The sequence below is a fragment of the Tamandua tetradactyla genome, chromosome 9 (assembly GCF_023851605.1).
Source record: "Tamandua tetradactyla isolate mTamTet1 chromosome 9, mTamTet1.pri, whole genome shotgun sequence".
NCBI classification, from domain to species: Eukaryota; Metazoa; Chordata; class Mammalia; order Pilosa; family Myrmecophagidae; genus Tamandua; species Tamandua tetradactyla.
In genome coordinates this window covers 42,391,092-42,410,333 of record NC_135335.1, presented here as the reverse complement: position 1 = coordinate 42,410,333, position 19,242 = coordinate 42,391,092, and the positions used below count along the sequence as shown (strand labels likewise).

Genomic DNA, 19,242 nt, shown 5'->3' with positions numbered 1-19,242 from the left:
TGTCCATGAACATGTTCCTTTGGCTCTTTAAGTATCTGTTTCCCCATCAATCAAATGAAGATGATGGCAGTACCTAACTTTTGTGAAGATTAAATGAAACGGTTCACATAAAGCAGGGGGAACATCAATAAAAACATTAGTTGCTGATAGTTTTATTAACCTTAGAGATCTTTCCTATAACCTTAACCTATGGCAGACATAGTATTTCCAAAGCAGAGGTTGTATCTATTGTCTTGCTAACTCGCTGAGATTCAGGGAGGTCTTTTAGCAAGTGTCTTTCAATATTTGATATAGTATAAGGTCCTTAAAGCACAGATTACCTCATGTTTTCTTCTCTTTCTCAACTTTCAGCCACTGTACCTCTACCCTGGAAATAGTTTCATAATCTAAAAATGAAACATCCCCAATTACCAATTCCTTTTTCAGCTTGCTCTGCCCTGGCAAATCTGGCTTGAATTTCTCTCTTTTTCAAAATTTTGATACCATTTATAATAGAGTTTTAAATTATCCTGTGCCTTACAAAGATCAAGTTCATGCAGGTTGTTCTTTTCTTGAGGCAGACAGCACTAAGTGGGTGCCATGTAAAATCTAGTAGTATTATATCCTAACTCTGAAAATCCATGTAGTATTTCAGTATTAGGAAATAGACCCTTTGCCCAACTGAACCCAGGGATATTTGATGATCCTTGATCCCACTGTCCTTGAAGAATTAGGGACACAAGGAATGATTAAAAAATTCCTCTTTTTTGTCCCATATTGATATTAAGGTAAATCACCATCCTCAACACAGTAAAAAGTCCTCACATCTAACAAAAGAAATCAAATAGACTGGCTTCATTTGAGTAACGCCTGCATAGCTGTTTTTGTCCTTTTTATGGGGGTCACTTACAATAGAAGGGATTTTACTTTGGTTCAGAAGGATTTATAGAACTAAATACGCCCTCAAATATCTGTGAAATATTCTGGCACATCAGTGGAAGTTGTCTTTCCGTTTGTTTAGTTGTCTTTGTGAAGAAATCTGTTGAAGATTCAGTCTCTTCCTTTGTTTAGGACATGGTCCTTAAGGAAATTATTTGGTATGCAAAACAAACACTCATAACTGATGGAAAACTTTCATGATAACTCACATCATCACAGGAGCCCTTTAAACATTTACTATGCTGATTTGCCAAATGTGTTTACATTTAATTAAGAGAACTCTCCTCAACCAGGAGAAAGTTGCTGAATAGAAACTCAATTGTTTGGAAATTTGCATCCCCTCTAACAAAACCACAAAAGGAAACAAAACTAAAACAACATCTTGTTAAGGAAAAAAGCTTGTGAAAAGAAGAAAAGCTACTTGATGATTTTGTGTTCCCTTGAAAGTAAAGTTTATATCTACAATGTTAAGTAAAATGTTCAGTTGTGTTTTCCCTCATTTTAGGGCTAGAAGAGGCCTTCAGAGGTTTGAGGACCTTTATTCTCTGATACCCTCCATGCTCCTTGCCTTCCCTCCCTCCTCTTCTCCCTCTTTTGCTTCCTTCTTTCTTTTTTTGAATGAGCTTAGAGCCAATGAATAGCCTTTTGGCTTTGTGACTGGGCTGGGCTGCATATCAATAGCAAGAATTTAAGTAAAACACCTTATATCTCTCAAATTCAGCTTCTTATCTGAAAAGTGGGGATTATGGTAATCCCCAACATAAGTGAAGATTAGATAAAATAATGAATGTAAAAGGACTGTGAAAAAAAAGTATGTTTATTGTTAGGAGCTGTTGACTTCTTTAAAGAAATAATTTCAATATTCATTATTTCTAGCTGTCATGCAGGCTTCCCTCCCATTCCAAAGCAAATAGACTAAACTGTATTCATTTAAGCCAGTTTCCTGTCAGTAGGACTAAACTGTATTCATTTAAGCCAGTTTCCTGTCAGTAGGTTCTCAGATGTAAAAGAATGGCTGCCTAAATCTTCCCATCCTTGCCTCAAGTGTATCAAGGTGTTTTTTTCATATCCTAGTGATAATAATATCTGTAAAATCACATAATTACCATTTTAATAACATGTATTGAAAATTTACTGTGTGCTAAGCATTTAAATACATGATCTAATTACCCAACAACCTTAAGATACAGGAACAGTAAATAAACCCATTTCACAGATGAGAGAGTTTAGAGAGAAACTTGCAAAAAGTTGTACAGCAAGTAAATGACAGAGCCCAACCAATTTCTCAGGTGGTTTGGCTGATCCTGTGCACAGTGCCTGCCTTCAGTTTTTAGAATTTGTTGTCATATTTTAGACACTGTCTGTGATTTTGTCCTGAAAAAGAGTTCTGTGGATCTCCAGGAGAACTTTGGAAAGCTTTTGGAAGTCTGTGAAATCCCAAAGTTGAGTGCACCATATTGTAGTAGGTGACTCACTTCCACAGAGAATCAAATTGAACTCCAAAATATTAGTGCCCAAGAAGATACTCTAAGATTTACATCTAGTAGCATTGATCTATGTCAAAGGGAACTCTTCTCCTAGATTGAGCATTAAAGACAATTCGCTTTCCAGCTCTACCCACAAAACCAGATTTGTGGGGAGCTGGGGAGGCAGAACCATCTTCCAAGGCTTGGTCGTCTTTGCAGGCAACTTACTGATAAGACTGTGGAACTGCCAGAAGATGCAAAAAATATTTCCCCCCCTCAGTTGCACTGAATAGCCAGGAAAATTATTGCAGAAGCAGAGATATGGGGAGAAGGATCTGGTGGGCTCCTAAAATCATGACTTGTCACCTAGTTTAAGAAAAATAGTAGAGCAGACACAAGCAGGACTCTACCCTAGAGTCAGAATGCTTAGATTGTATCCTGGCTCCTATCCTTGCTAACTTTACAACAAGGCTTAACTTCCCACAGCCTGGTTCCCTTATCTGACAAAACAGTAGGGTGAGGAAAGTAACCACTGTTACTAACTAATCTGTGGGATTGTTATATGAATAAAATGAGATCATTCATATAACATGCCTAGAATGGCACCTGAGACATATATCGTTATCAATAATAATAATTAATAATGATATTAAAATAAATAAAGGAAAATGACCTGTGTTACCTTTTGCTAATTTACAAATCTCTCCACTGATGTTCTTATCTCTTTTTGGAAGCATTAATATTTTGGTATGCTCATGTTCCATTAAATACCTCAATTTTTAAATGAGCATTTTTTTTTATGATGTTTTAGATAGCTTAAAAATAATGTGTTTTGGGGGCCATTTTTAGTCTTCATGTGCATTTTCCCCAGTTTAATGCAGGGAACTGAGTATGAGGGTAAGTATCTCCTATTTTCATTTACATAGCTATCACTCAATGTCAGTGGTTTAAGCAGTGCAAAACCTAAATTGGGATCCATTTAGTAACACCAAGAATTTATTCCTATAATTGTTTAAAAATTGGAAGCAAACTTGGTAACAGAGAAAGGCAGTTACCTAGATTGAGAGACATGTGTATGATAATGCAAGTCTCTTTTCTTCAGTCTAGAAGAATTAAAAACATTTTAAAATGTTAAGTGAATTTGTAAAAGAAACAGTAGGAGAGGTATCATTTTATATTTGAGCTTCCATAAAAGCCTTAGGAAATAGCAAATCAGCCATTTGAGTGTCAGCGGCTCATTTTTATTCCGTCCTTTGTCTTACAAATGAGGGTTCCTAGAAGAGCGCTTTCCCTAAAATAATGCTTTTGAATTATCCTCAGAAAGAGGTTAAGCTACTGAATCAGATTTTCCCCGACTCTGAGTTCTATTGGGCTGCATTTTCTTTACCTGCCACTAGAGTACTATAGCAGACTCTTGGGTTTCCCAGCTGATGCTGCAGAAGACTCTAGTTTCCCTAGAGATCTAAATCTCCTAGAAGTGAAATGCATTGATTTCCCAGGAAAATAATGTACATGAGTGAAGCTGGTCAATTACAGATAAGAGAAATCGGTTAGGAATATGACCAACTTGAGACAGCATTGTCTAGTCACCTTTCAGCTCCAAATCCTTGTTGCCTGGTGTTTGGGTTATTTGAAAGAATTTGAGAACCTAGAGTTTTATGTGAAACTTCCTAAGTTTGAAATTTTTCATTAGAATTCCAAATACATATGAAAACAGAATATAGTATATAATGAAACTCCATATGCCCATCACCTACCTTCAAAAATTATCAACTCTTTGTCTTCCTTATTATTATCCTCCACTACCTTGATTATTTTGAAAACCCGATTATCATATCATTTAATTTATAGTCATTTTAGTAGTTTTTTTTAAATGCCAGGGAATGTTTTTAAAGGCATAATCACAATACTGTTGTCTCCCAAATTATCAAATATATAATCAATACTGAAATTTTCCTAATATTTTAATAATTTATCTTAATATATTTATATACATGTGTATTTTCCCTTTCATTTTAAGGGTTTGTTTGGATCAGTATCCAAATAAAAGCCGTACATTGCAACTAGTTGCTCTGGCTTTTATGTCTTTTATTTTTTAATCTACTAGTACCCCTTCCTTTTCTGAGTCCCTTATTTTTCTTCTAATTAATTTCTTAAATAAATTGCATTAGTTTAACTGTGTATTTTCCCACAGTTTAGATTTTGCTCCTTGTGGAGTTAATATGGTTCTCTCTTCCTTGAGTTTCTAGTATATTGATAATTAAATATAAAGTCTTAATCAAATTCTTGTATATTTTTGTTTTTCTTTGAAAGTATATTTCACACATGACCTTGTATGCTTCTTTTCGAATGCATATAAGGTCTGGATGCATTTTTATTTTGTTACATCCATTGAAAATAAGTGCCTATATCTATTAACTTACTAAGGGACTTAAAGAAAATCAAAAACCTGGAAAATATCAGCTGGAATCATCCGCAGTTTATGATTCTTTCCTAGATTTTCTGGCTTGCCTTGAATTTAGGGAGGAAGGAAGCACAGTTTTGTTCAGTGTGAGAATCAATGAAATAAGCATATATTCAAATACTTAATCACTAAAATTTTGCTTTAATAACTATATTCCACATCAAATCATTTAAAAGATATTTATTGACTGTTTATCTTCCCTCTTACCTTTACTCTAAGCGCCATACAGAGGGGGACTGTGTTATGTTCAACCACTGAATCCCAACATTTAGAAGCACAACCTGACATACTGACATATTGTAGGTTCTTAATAAATGTTTCATAGGTAGGTGGATAGATGGATAGAGGGATGGATATAAGAGGACACCTGTGATTGAATAAATAAATGGATGAATATATGCGATGCCAGATTACATGCTTTCAATCTATTAGAAAACACAAATAAGTAAATAATGTACTAGTAAACTATTACTGTATAAAAATTAATGTTAAACAAAGCAGATTAAAAAACAATAATCATTTATTATTTCACAGTTCCTATGGGTAAGGAATTCAGGAGCTAGAGGATGTACTTCCACTTTGGCTCAGTCATGTCCTGTTCACAGAAAACTTTATTTCCTTGTTGGCTTCTGGCAGGAGGCCTCAATTCCTTGCCATGTGGAACTCTCCATAGGGCTGTTTGAGTGTCCTCCCAACATGGCAGCTGACTTCTCCCAGAGTGAGCCAGAGTGCCTTTTATGTATAGTTTCAGGAATCACATTATGTAACTCTTAAAAAAAAAAAAGAGTCATGAATTCCAGCCCACACTCAAGGGGTGGATAATTAGGCTCCAAGTTTTGAGAGCTGTGTCAAAGAATTTATGGATGTTTATTTTAAACCACCACACACAATAATTACTGAAAAGTACAACAAAAATACAACAAAGGCTGTAATAGAGAGATGGCCAAAGTGAGCAAGAAGCAAATGATAATAATAGCAGTAGGTTAGGAGTTTTGCTATCTTGGTTAAGATTCTGGCTGGCTCTATTATAAGCTAATCATATGGCCATAGGCAAGTGATTTTCCTTCATTGAATCATACTTTTCAAGACTGAAAAATCAGGGGATTCAACTTGTCAATGATCATGATAATAATGAAATGGAGTAACGTTATTGGGTTGATACTGCAGTGACAAAGTTCTAAATTTAACATATGTAGCATCTCCTTTAATCTTCACAGTAGCTACTATTGTTTTGTTTTAGAGACAAGGAAACTGAGGCATGAGATTAAAAATCTTATGTAAGGTCACCCATTCATGGAGACAGAATTCAAACCCTGGCAGTTTCTTGCTGTGGATGCTAAACCTGTAGTAGGTTGAATGGTGCCCCTCTACCCACCCAAACCTATGTCCCCCAGAACCTTAGCATGTAACCTTATTTGGAAAGAGGGCCTTTTAGATATCATTAAGATAAGGACAAAAATAAGATGATACTAGATTAGCATGAATCCTAAATCCAATGAAAATGTCTTTGGAAGAGATTGTGATACTTTGCTATGACACCCCTAGGAAACTAATACAAAACTCTTTTTCGTCAGTTTGTGGTTTTTGGGCTACTAGCATTATGATGACTTGGAAGCTTGTTGAAAATCAGAACCTCAGGCCACAAAAAGACCTTCTAAACCAGAATCTGCATTTTAACAAGATTCCAACTTGATTTATTTGCATATTAACATTTGAGAAGCACTTCAGTTTGACCCAGATGGCTCCGCAAAATGCTCCAGGGGTAGTTCCCACACACACAAAAATCTTTGAGCAATTGTATTGGCAGAAGTATCTTTCACTCTAAATTTATTTTAACATTTTTTCGCCCTATTATTCATCTTTATTCCATATGTTTTAGTCATCTGTTGATAAGGCAGATAAAAGGAGCATCAGACACAAGATTTTCACAATCACAGTCACATTGTGAAAGCTGTATCATTATACAATCATCTTCAAGAAACATGGCTACTGGAACACAGCTCCACATTTTCAGGCAGTTCCCTTCAGCCGCTCCACTACAACTTGACTAACAAGGTGATATCTATTTAATGTGTAAGAATAACCTCCAGGATAACCTCTCGACTCTGTTTGGAATCTCTCAGCCATTGACACTTTATTTTGTCTCATTTCACTCTTCCCCCTTTTGGTTGAGAGGGTTTTCTCAATCCCTTGATGCTGAGTCTCAGCTCATTCCAGGATTTCTGTCCCATGTTGCCAGGAAGGTCCACAACCTTGGGAATCATGTCCCGCATAGACGGGGAGGGTGATGGGTTTGCTTGTTGTATTGGCTGGAGAGAGAGGCCACATCTGAGCAACAAAAAAAGGTTCTCTTGGGGGTGACTCTTAGGCCTAATTTTAAGTAGGCTTGAGTTTTAAGTTTCATATGAACAAACCCCAAGATTGCGGGCTCAGCCTATAGCTTTAATTGTCCGAACTGCTTGTGAGAACAGGAAATGATGGCCCATCCAGGTGAATAAGATAAAACACAGAAGCCCCTTTCTCACCATTCCCCAAAGGGGACTCTGCAAATAAGAAGTATCTTTCACAGTAGCCAAGTGAGTGCTGAATTAAGAAAACATAACTTGAATTAAGAAAACTTGGCTTGATAAAATGGTAGAAGAAGTTGCTGGCCCCTTCTCCACTTTCTTCTGTTGAGCTGTGGATCCACCCTTTGCTCATATTGTAGGTACTTGCCCCCATTCCTGAGGAAACAAATAACTCCTATTACACACTGAGATACCTGTATGCCTATACCAATCTACAGGTAGCAGTCTAAAAGACTGACGCTCCTCTCTGGTTTGCCCTACCAGTCCTTGCCCTGTAGGGAAAGAAACAGCTTGCCGATAGATGAAGCAGTATATAGCTAAAGCAGTATAAGAAACTGTTTAATCAAAGTAGCTTGGAACAAATGATTACTATTTTAAGTCATACAATAGAGTACACTGGAGGGGAAATTCAGTTTCAAATGGATTAAAGGGAGCATTTGAATTCCTCTAAATGGAGAAATTCCTAAGACCAGGAGCTAGAACTAACCCAGGATGAGCCCCAGGCGCAGAAAAACTGAGAGGACCCTGCACTTCAATTTTGCCTTGGGCAGATCTTCTTGGTGTGGGGTGATAAATTCTGAAGAAGAAGACATAAGACAATGTAGAGTCTATTTACATAGTCTTGAAAGGCATATTTTTCTTTGGTTTGTTTTTTTTGTTCTATCCTGTAACTCAAGGAAATCTCTGTCATACCACTGGCTTAAAGAACAGACAGCTCAGGGACTAAATCCCATCAATAACACTTGAAAATATTAAACTGTATGATATATAACAAAAGATTATAAGACAAACGTTTCCTGGAGTAGGGAATGATTGCCCATCCAGGTGAACAAGATAAAACACAGAAGCCATCAGTGAGGAATATCAGATGCTGGACATACCAGACAAAGACTTTAAAAATATATATATATCCTCAATATGATCCAGGAGACTAAAACAAAAGAGGATTTCAGGAAAAAGATGAATGAACAATATGGAAAACTCAGTAAAGAGTTAGAAATTAAAACAAAGAAACAGAAACACTAGTGTTGAAGATCACTCTAACTGAAATGGAAAATTCAACTGACAGATTTGACAACAGATTGAATCAAAGGAAAAAATCAGTGAGGTCAAAGATAGGACAGTGAAATGATTCATTGGCTGAGGACAAGAAAAAAAGTAAGTGAACAGAGCCTAAGAAATTTGTGAGATACCATCAAGCATGTCAATATAGGCATTATGGGTGTGCAAGAAGAAGAAAAAGAGAAGGGGCAAATGGTAGAGGAACTTCTCAAAGTCAATGAAAGACAAAATGCCAAGGACAAGGAGAGGGTCCTGAAAACTGCAAGAAAAAAATCAATGAGTTGTGCTCGCTTTGGCAGCACCTATACTAAAATCGGAATGATACAGAGAAGATTCGCATGGCCCCTGTGCAAGGATGACACACAAATTCATGAAGTGTTCCATATTGAAAAAAAAAAATCAATGAGTTTTGTGCAAAGGAGTCCCTATAAAGTTAAGTGGTGATGTCTCATCAGAAACCATGGAGGCAAGAAGGCAGTGGGATGAAATATTTAAAGTGCTGCAAGAAAACAACCACAAACCAAAATACCTGACAATAATGTCTTCTGAAAAGGTGGAGAGAGTAAAACAGTCCCATATAAACAAAAGTCGAGAGAGTTTGTTAACATTAGACCTACCCAAAAGCAATGCTGAAAGGAGTTTTTCATAATGAAATGAAAAGATACTAGACAGTGGATCAAAGTGGCATAAAGAAAAAGACCTGTGGTAAAGGTAAGTATATGGGTAATTATAGATGCTAATATTATTGTATTTTATTTTTTTGGTATGTAACTCCACTTTTAATCTCTAGCAGGGGCTAAAATGCAAATGCATAAAAAAGTAATAATAAATCTATATTTTGAGACATACAATGAATAAACATAATATTTCTAACAAGGATGATTATAACATGGGAGGACTGAGGGGCATGGAAACAGTGTGTGTGCATTCTATTGAAGTTAAGTTGGTATCATATCAAACATGTTTATTATAGATTTAGGTGGTTAAATATAAGCCCCATTAAAACCACAAAAAGATCTGAAAAATATATACAGAGCAAAATGAGAAAGGACTTGTTCTAGTTTGCTAGCTGCCGGAATGCAAAATACCAGAAACAGAACGGCTTTTAACAAGGGGAATTTAATGAGTTGCTAGTTTACAGTTCTAAGGCAGAGAAAATGTCCCAATTAAAACAAGTCTATAGAAATATCCAATTTAAGGCATCTGGGGAAAGATACCTTGGTTCAAGAAGGCCGACGATGTTCAACGTTTTTCTCTCAGCTGGAAGGGCACATGGCAAACATGGTGGTATCTGCTGGCTTTCTCGTGGCTCTACCAAAATGGACTCTCTCCAAAGTGTTTCCTCTTTTAAAGGATTCCAGCAAGCAACTCCACCTTCAGTGGGTGGAGACACACCTCCATGGAAATCATCTAACAAAACGTTACCACCCACAATTGGGTGGGTCACATCTTCATTTAAACAATCAGAATGCTCCCACCCAGCAATACTGAATGAGGATCAAAGGGCATTGCTTTTCTGGGGTCCGCCACAGATTCAGACCAGCACAGGAATTAAAATCATGCACTATAAAAAAATCAAATATGTATGATAGTAGACAACAATGGAAGAATTGAGGGAAAAAAGTTGAAGACATTCAAAGACCAAACAGCAAAATGGCAAAATAAAATCCTGCATTATCAAGACTTACTATAAGTGTAAATGGATTAAACTCTACACTCAAAAGGGAGAGATTGGCAGAATGGATTAAAAATCATGACCTAGAAATATGCTGTTTACAAGAAACACATTATAAATTAGAAGACACAAATAGGTTGAAAGTGAAAGAATGGGAAAAAACAATATTGTGCAAATCATAACCAAAAGAGAGCTAAGGTAACTGTAGTAATATGAGATAAATGAGATAAAATAGACTTTAAGTAAAAAATATTAAGAGGGACACAGTATACTGATAAAGAGGTCAATTCAACAAGAATGCATAATAATTACAAATATATATGCACCTATTTATGGCAGAACCTCCAAATATATGAAACCAATATTTGAAAGAGTTCAAGGGAGGAATAGATGGCTCTACATTAATAGTAGGAGACACCAACACACCACTTTCAATGATGGACAGAACCTCAAGATAGAAGAGCAATGAGGAAATAGAAGACTTGAATGATAGTATAAACAAATGAGACGTAGCGGAAATACATACCACACCACATCCAACAGTGGTGGTGTATATATTATTCTCTAGTGCTCATGGATCATAATCTGGTTAACTTACAAAATGAGTCTGAATAAATTTTAAAATATTGAAATCATATGAAGAATCCTCTTGATCACAATGTCCTGCACCTCTTCATCATAGGAGTTAGAAAACTAGGAATAAAAAGAAATTTCTTCAACATGATAAAGGTCTTATATAAATAACTGACAGTTAACATCATGTTCAATCTTGAAAGCTTTCCCTCTAAAATAAAGACATAGATGCCCACTGTTACCACTGTTATTCAGCTTTCATTATTCATTAATAGAAGAAGAACTGAAAACTTTGCAAATATATGAACAGTAAAAAGCATACTCTTAAAAAATAAGTGGGTTAAGAAGAATTCATAAGGGAAATGAGAAAATATCTAAAAGAAATGAAAATGAAAATACAACGAACCAAAACTCATGGGATATAACAAAGGCAGTACTGAGAGAGAAATTTTTAGCACTAAATGATGAAAGATCTCAAATCAGGTACCTAACTACCACTGGAGGATCTAGAAAAAAGAAGAGCATGCTAAACCCACAGTGAACAAAAGGAAGAACAGAACAAAAATGAGAGCAGAGATAATGAAATAGGAAACACAAAAGTAATAGTGAGAATCAACCAAACTAAAAGTGGGTTCACAGAAAATATCAATAAAATCAGGAAACCTTTATCTAGAATGACAAAGAATAAAAGAAAGTGGACATACATAATTAAAATCAGAAATGAAAGAGCAGACATTATGATCAACTTCAGTAAAATAAAAGGGATGATAAGGTAACTATGAACAACTGTATGACACCACATTAGAAAATCTAGATGAAATGGACAAATTCCTAGGACTACACATTAGAATAATTTTACAACATAATAAAGGGTATTTGTTATGTAACTGTGGTTCAACATAAGAAAATCAATTAATATCATACACTACATTAACAGAACAAAGGGACAAAAAACATGTGGTCATCTCATTTGACAAAGAAAAGACATTTGACCCAGTCTTGTACCTCTTCATCATAGAAGGGGTTAGAAAACTAGGAATAAAAGAAATTTCCTCAGCATGATAAAGGTCTTATATAAATAACTGACAGCTAACATCATATGCAATCTTGAAAACTCTAGATTGTTCCCTCTAAAATAAAGACATAGATGCCTACTGTTACTCCTGTTATTCAGCTTTATACTGAAAGATCTAATTAGAGCAATTAGGCCAAAAAAAAAAAAAAAGAAGACTAAGAAGAAGAAAAGAAATTAAAGAGATATACAAATTGGAAAAGAAGAAATCAAACTTTGTTCAAAGGCATACCTCATTTTATTGCACTTCACTTTATTGCACTTTGCAGATATTGCTTTTTTTTGTTTTTTTTAAAAATTAAGGATTTATGGCAACCTTCTATTGAGCAAGTCTTTCAATGCCACATGTTCACTTTTTGTCTCTGTTTCACATTTTAATTAAGGTATGGTCATTGTTTTCTAGACCTAATGCTACTGTACACTTACTAGACTATAATATAATATAAACATAACTTTTATATGCACTGGGAAATCAGATATTACTGTGACTCACTTTATTGTGATGTTGACTTTACTCTGATAGTCTGGAACCAAACCACAATATGTCTGAGGTATACCTTTATATAGAAAATCCTGAAAAATCTAAAACAAATCTACTGGAGCTCACAGATGAATTCAGTGAAATGATGAAGTACAAAAACAGCACCTAAAAATCAGTAGTATTTCTTTACACCAGAAATTAACAATCTGAGGATGAAATCAAGAAGAAAAATTCAATAACAATTACAAGAAACATAGATATAGGAATAAATGAAATTAACCATAAAAGAATTATACATAAAAAACTGCAAACCATTGCTCAAAGAAATCAAAGAAGATTTAAATGAATGGAAAGGCACTCCATGTTCATAGGCTGAACGATTAAATATCATGAAGACATCAGTTCTACTCAAAGCAATTTACAGGTTCAATGTAATCCTAATCATAGTTCCCACAGCCTTTTTTGCATATATGAAAAACCAATCATCAAAGTTGTATGAAAGTGTAAATTGCCCTGAATTGCTGAAATCACTTTGAAGAAGAAGAATGAAGTTGGAGGACACACACTTTTTAAAATAAATTTTGAATTTTATTACAAAGCTTTAATCATCAAAGCAACATTATAGTGGTATAAGGATAGGTAAATAGACCAATAAAATTGAATTGAGAGTTCAAAAAAAAAAAGCCCTCACATCCATGCCCAATTGATTTTTTGTACAACAATCAATTTTAGAATCTTTATCTTACTAAAAAAAAGAGATAAAAAATAAAAAATAACCCCCAAAACATTCCATACCCCTTATATCTGCAATTATTATTATTTTTGTCTTTATTCTCTTATTCATCTACCCATACACTGGATAAAGGGAGTGTCAGTCAGGATTTTACCATCTCCTGCTCACATGATAAAAGCTATATAGTTATACAGTCATTATCAAAGATCAAGGTTACTGGATTACATATCAAGAATTTCAGGTATTTCCTTCAAGAATGACCTCTCAACTCTATTTAAGTTGAGCTATTCTAATACACTAGAAACTAAAAATAAATATCTGTATAATAAGTCAGTAGTCATACTCATTTGTGTAATCCTAATTTCTCAGTTATACTTCCTCCCTCTTGTTTGATCATACTCTCAATCTTCAAGGATATCTGGGCAATGACCTTTTTGACTTCTTTGTGCTGGAAAGAGGTGCTAACCTTATAAGACAGAGGAATACAACTATTTGATGTTCTTGGAGAGACTGTTAACTCTAGGTTTCAGGGCTTATCTGGAATAGGAACAATCTGGAAGCCATAAGTTTTTGAAAAAATAACATTTCTAAGAAAAACTTCTAGAATCTTAGACAGAGCCCAAGGTATTCTTTAGGGTTTTCAGAAATACTGATGGTTGGTGCTTGGCATGTTTTGGCAATTTACAAGAAACGGCTGAAGTTTGTATGAGAACAACTTCAAGAATGACCTCTCAACTCTATTTAAGATCTCTCAACCACTGAAACTTTATTTTGTCTCATTTCTCTCTTCCCTCTTTTGGCCAAGAAGGCTTTCTCAATTCTATGATGCCAGGCCCTGGCTCATTCCCAGGAGTTCTGTCCCACTTTGCCAGGAAGATTTATACACCTGGGAGTCATGTCCCTAGTAGGGGGGAAGGCAAGGAGTTTACCTGATGAGTTGGCTTTGAGAGAGAGGCCACACATAAGCAGCAAAAGAGGTTGTCTGGGGGTGACTCTTGGCTAATTATAAGTAGACTTAGCTTCTCCTTTGCAGGATTAAGTTTCATGGGAGTGAACCCCAAGATCAAGGGCTCAGCCTATTGAATGGATTGCCCCCATTGCTCATGAGAACATCAGGTCTTCCCCAGATGGGGAAGTTTAATATTTCTTCCTTTCTCCCCAGTTCCCCAAGGGGACTTTTCCAATACTTTTTAATTCTCTGTCCAAACTACTTTGGGATATATCAGGATATCACACTAACCTGGTCAAACCAACAAGATCTCAAGCCCTATTCAAGATTCCATGTAATTATGGTGTTAAAATAAACTGACTACACAAGTTAAATTATATAACACACTACCAAAACTATAAATTTTACACCTAATGAACATCTGTTCTTTTGGTCTCACACAGTCATTGAAGTTTTAAAATATGAACAATATCATCCTTTACCCTGTATTTTGATTTACCTTAGTCCTATACAAATCAACTTCATTCATATGTCTAGTCAAAGTGTGATCATTTTTTTAACTTTTTTAACCATTCCTGTGTGAGCTAATACTGACTTTCATAGATTCAGAGCTCTAACTCTGAGTCTCAACGGTACATAAATACTGAAGTTTCCAATAATAACCAGGTTATGCACAAATGGCTCAATATCTCAGAATTTAGAAATAACAGTCATAACCCCAGAATAGATGTGACTACTGTAAGAGCTGAGAGTCTAGGACCCTTCACAAGAGGCCCCAACATGATAGCCTATCCTTTTGACTTCAATTTCTGAGTTTGTATATTATAGCTAGTCCATATGAGTAAGGCATGAAAACATTTGTCTTTTCGTTGTTGATATTTCATTCAACATACTGTCCTCAAGTTTCATTCACTTGATTGCATGCTTCACAATTTCATTCCTTCTTGCAGCCTCTCAGTAGTCCATTGTATGTATGCACCACAGTTTCCCCTTCCATTCCTCAGTTGTTGTACTCTTAAGCCATCTCCATCTATTGTGAATCATGTACATCGCTGCCATTAACCCCACTGTGCAAATGTCCATTTGTGTCTCCACTCTCAGCTCCTCCAGGTATGTACCTAGCAACAGGGTTGTAGAACCATATGGCAACTCCACTCCAGGCCAATTGAGTATTTTGTTTTATTAATTTATTTATGTTTGCATGGGCAGGCACTGGGAATTGAACCTGGGTCTCTGGCATGACAGGCTAGAACTCTGCCTGCTGAGACACTGTGGCCTTCCCAGGCCAATTGACTTTTGACAAGGGTGTCAATTCCACTAAAATGGAGAAGAATGATCTCTTCAACGAATGGTGCAATGAAAACTGGATATACATTTGTAAAACTGAAAGTGAACCCCTACCTCACACCACATACAAAAATTAATTCAAAATGGACCAAATACCTAAAGATAAGAACCAAACTACAAAAAATTCCAGAAGGAAACATAGAAAAGCATTAGCAAATATAAAAAACACACTTAAAAAAAAATCTTACAAAGAAAGATAGAAAAGTGTTAGGCAATAATTTCTTAGACTTTACACTAAAACCTGTATGAAAAAGAAAATAATAGATAAATGGGACTTAATCAAAATTGAAATTCTTGTGCACCAGAAATTTCATTTTTATTTTATTTTATTTTTGGGCAAAAATACTTGGAAATCACTTATCCAATAAGGGTTTAATATGTAAAGAAATCCCACAACTCAACACAAAATGATAACCCAATTAAAAATGGGCATAATACTTGAAGAGACATTTCTTCAAAGAAGATATGCAAATGGCCAGAAAGCACATTAAAACCTGCTTACCATCCTTAGCTTTAGAGAAATGCCAGTCAAAACAACAGTGAGATACCATTTCATACTTATGAGATTGGCTTCTATTTAAAATTGGAAAATAACAAGTGTTGAAGAGGATATGGGGAAATAGGAACACTTGTTCATTGTTGTTGGGAGGGTAAAGCAGCACATTCTCTGTGGAAGATTGTTTGGCATTTCTTCAGAAAGTTGAGTATAGAAATTACCATATGACTTTGCAATCCCACTGCTAGGCACGCACCTGAAGAGATTGAGAGCAAGGACCTGAAAAGACATTTGCACTTCTGTGTTCATAGCAGCGTTACTCACAGTTGCTGAGAAATGAAAGGAATCAAGGTGTCCATCAACCAATGAACAAATAAATTAAAATTATATATAAATACAAGGGAATATTACTCAGCTGTCAATAAGAATGAAACATAGGACAAAACTGATGAACATTAAACATATCATGTTGAGTGAAATAAGCCAATCAGAAAAGGACAAATATTGTGTGATGTCAGTGATATTAAATAATTAGAATAAGAAAATTCAGAATCAGAAACTAGAATACAGGTTAACAGGGGAATGGGTAAATGTAAGGGATGGGGAATCCATGCTTAGTTGTACATGTTTCTATTCAGGGTGATAGAAAAATATCAGTAATGGTGGCAGTAGCAGTACAACATTGTGAATATAATTATATTCTTGAATGTGGTGAAGGGGGAGAATTTATGGGTTGCATATGTGCTACTGGAATGAAGATTCTTTAAAAATTGGAATGTACAACACAAAACAGTGAACCCTAATGGGCTATAGTTAATAGTATATAATAGTATGGACTCTAGTTAATAGTATAATTAAACAACATTGTTTCATCAGTTGTTAAAAAATTGCAAAACTAATGACAATTGTTAATAATAGGGAAACTCTGGGTGTGAGGGAAGGTATATATAGGAACTCTATTTTCTACATGATTTTTCTATAAACCCACATTTTTTTCTAATAAACAAATGAACAAAAAATTTAAGAAGCACTTCTTTAAAGGACTATCCTATCAACATATCTAAGCAAGCTTCCAATCATAAAATAATTATAATTTTTTGAAAGAAAACTGTATATTTAATAACCAAGTGATATATGTGTGCATTAAAAAAAATGAAACTTGGGGCATGAAAGAGTGAGATTGTTGATGTTTCCACACCTTCCCTTTCCCAGAAATTTTCAACAAATTTAAGATGAGCCATTACCTTTATCAAGAGAAAGTCTTTCATATTTTACTTTTTAAAACATTAATGCTAAATGACTAAACTGGGTAGAAAGACAGGAATTCTGGAAAGTCCTTCTACACTCCTTACATAGGATGGAATACAGTATACAGTTTAAGCCAAAGGAAAGAACATCAACAATCTGCCAGCTGGGAAAATAAATCAATTTTACTAATAAATATTGATCATAATTGTGCAAGAATTGAGCAAAACTTCATAGCCTTAGATGACCAGAAGCAACTATGTGGGATGTAATGATCCTCCGAGTTTTCCATCAATAGTTACATTTCCCCTCATCTGATGTTAAGGTGAGCTGCCTATACCCATTTAGACATTGATTCTACACCTGCTTTATATTACCTTACCCTGGTGAGTTCCTAAAACATACTATCCATCTGAGATCCAGCCTGACTTGGTCTATAATTAAGCCCCACAATTCGAATTTAAAAACAATACAAAAACAAAAAACTCTGTCCAACTACCCAAATCAGTGCCTATCTGATTTTCAACAAGAGCTGAGAACTAAAGATTTAGAGGATTGCTGTCAGCTATGATTTGTCTTATTTGCATTGCACTAACTGAGTTGATATTACACGAGTTGGTGAGTTAACATGGAGAGAAAATGAAAAGTTGCATAATATCTATCATTCAAGTAGAATTACTGCTTAGGTATCTTTGTTTCCTAGGACTCAAACCACATGGATGTTAAGTAAAAGGGAAGGGGATTTGTTGGGCAGATTTGGGATCATTTACACCATAGAAGACAGCACTCTGTAAAAGAAACTCAATATGAAACACAAATATAATTGTAAATTTCTAGTACCCTTGTTAAGAAAAGTAAAAAACAAAATGAAACAGGTTAAATTAATCTTCATATATTTCACTTAACATAACATATTGCAAATATTATGGCAATATAAAAAATAAAAAGAATTAAGGCATTTCACATATTTTTTTCATACAAAGCCTTTGAAATCCAGTGCAAATCTTATATTTACAGCAACAACTAAATTTAGATTAGCTACATTTCATGCCATTTTATTTGAGAAGTGATCCAAGATACTTGGACTAAAACAAAGGGTCAACACTGTGCTATCAAGTAGGCCACATTACAGATGTCTGGTTTTTCACACCATGGATACTTCTGAGGAATCTTATGAAAATGGTCTTAGAAATGTCTGTCTGGGGGATGAAAGGAGAAAACTTTTATCCATCACCTATTGGACAAGGATGACTGCACAGTACTTATCGCCCTGTACTTCCGAACTGCCCATGCAGGAGTGCCACCAAGCAGACTCCACTGGGCTCTTGTCCAGCATAGCCACATAAAAGAAACCCCAAGGCAGAAAGTAAGCTGGGTTCTCAAGAGAAACAGAACCAACAGGACAGCAGGATATGTCTGTGTGTGTGTGTGTGTGTGTGTGTGTGTGTGTGTGTGTGTGTGTGTACATAAAGAGATTTATTATAAGGAATTGCCTCACATAGTCTTGGAGGCTGGCAAGTCCAAACCCTGTAAAGCAGGACACAGGCTAATAATGTCTGTAAAACCTTAGTCTGAATTCCCCAGGGAAAATGACTGGCTGGAGATTCTGGTTAAGGTTCAATAAAAAATTATTCTTCAGCCCTCTGAAACTCTCAATTCTATCCTTAAAAATGTTCAATTGATTGGATATGGAGATTACCCACTTTACCTTTTTTAGATTGTAGATGCAAAGAACTGATTATAGACGCAAATTTCATCTGTAGAAAATCTTCACAGTAATAGGTATACCAGTGCTTGACAAGACAACTGAACATCATAGTCTAGCTATGTCAGTGTATGAAATTAACCATCACAGTAGACCCCTTGTCAACTTGGCATCCACGCATGTCTCCTTAAACCATGTTTAACATTTAAAAAAAGACAATAAAATAATCATACAACTGCCTTGTAAACAATCAAAAATGCACTAATCTTTTCCCCAGTAAAAGATGCATGCCCATTTTACTTTGTATCCTTGTAACTTCAATACTATGACATAAAGTTAATACAACTTAAGTTAGATAATAAGGGGTTAAGAGAGAGGCATGGCAAGATGACAGCCTAGGGATGTGTAGAATTTATTTAGTTCTCTAGAGCAGCTAAGAAATAGCCAGGAACTGTCTGGAACAACTGTTGGGAGACATCCGTGACTGGA

At 35.3% G+C, this 19,242-nt stretch overlaps 1 protein-coding gene and 1 non-coding gene across 2 annotated transcripts in view; both read left to right on the top strand.

The window, feature by feature from the left end:
• Window positions 1–19,242, top strand: part of GRM7 (glutamate metabotropic receptor 7) — a 1,019,804-nt gene that overhangs the window by 147,945 nt on the left and 852,617 nt on the right.
• Window positions 8,761–8,867, top strand: LOC143647432 (U6 spliceosomal RNA). Its single transcript, XR_013158059.1, has one exon. It is a non-coding gene; the product is annotated as a U6 spliceosomal RNA (small nuclear RNA).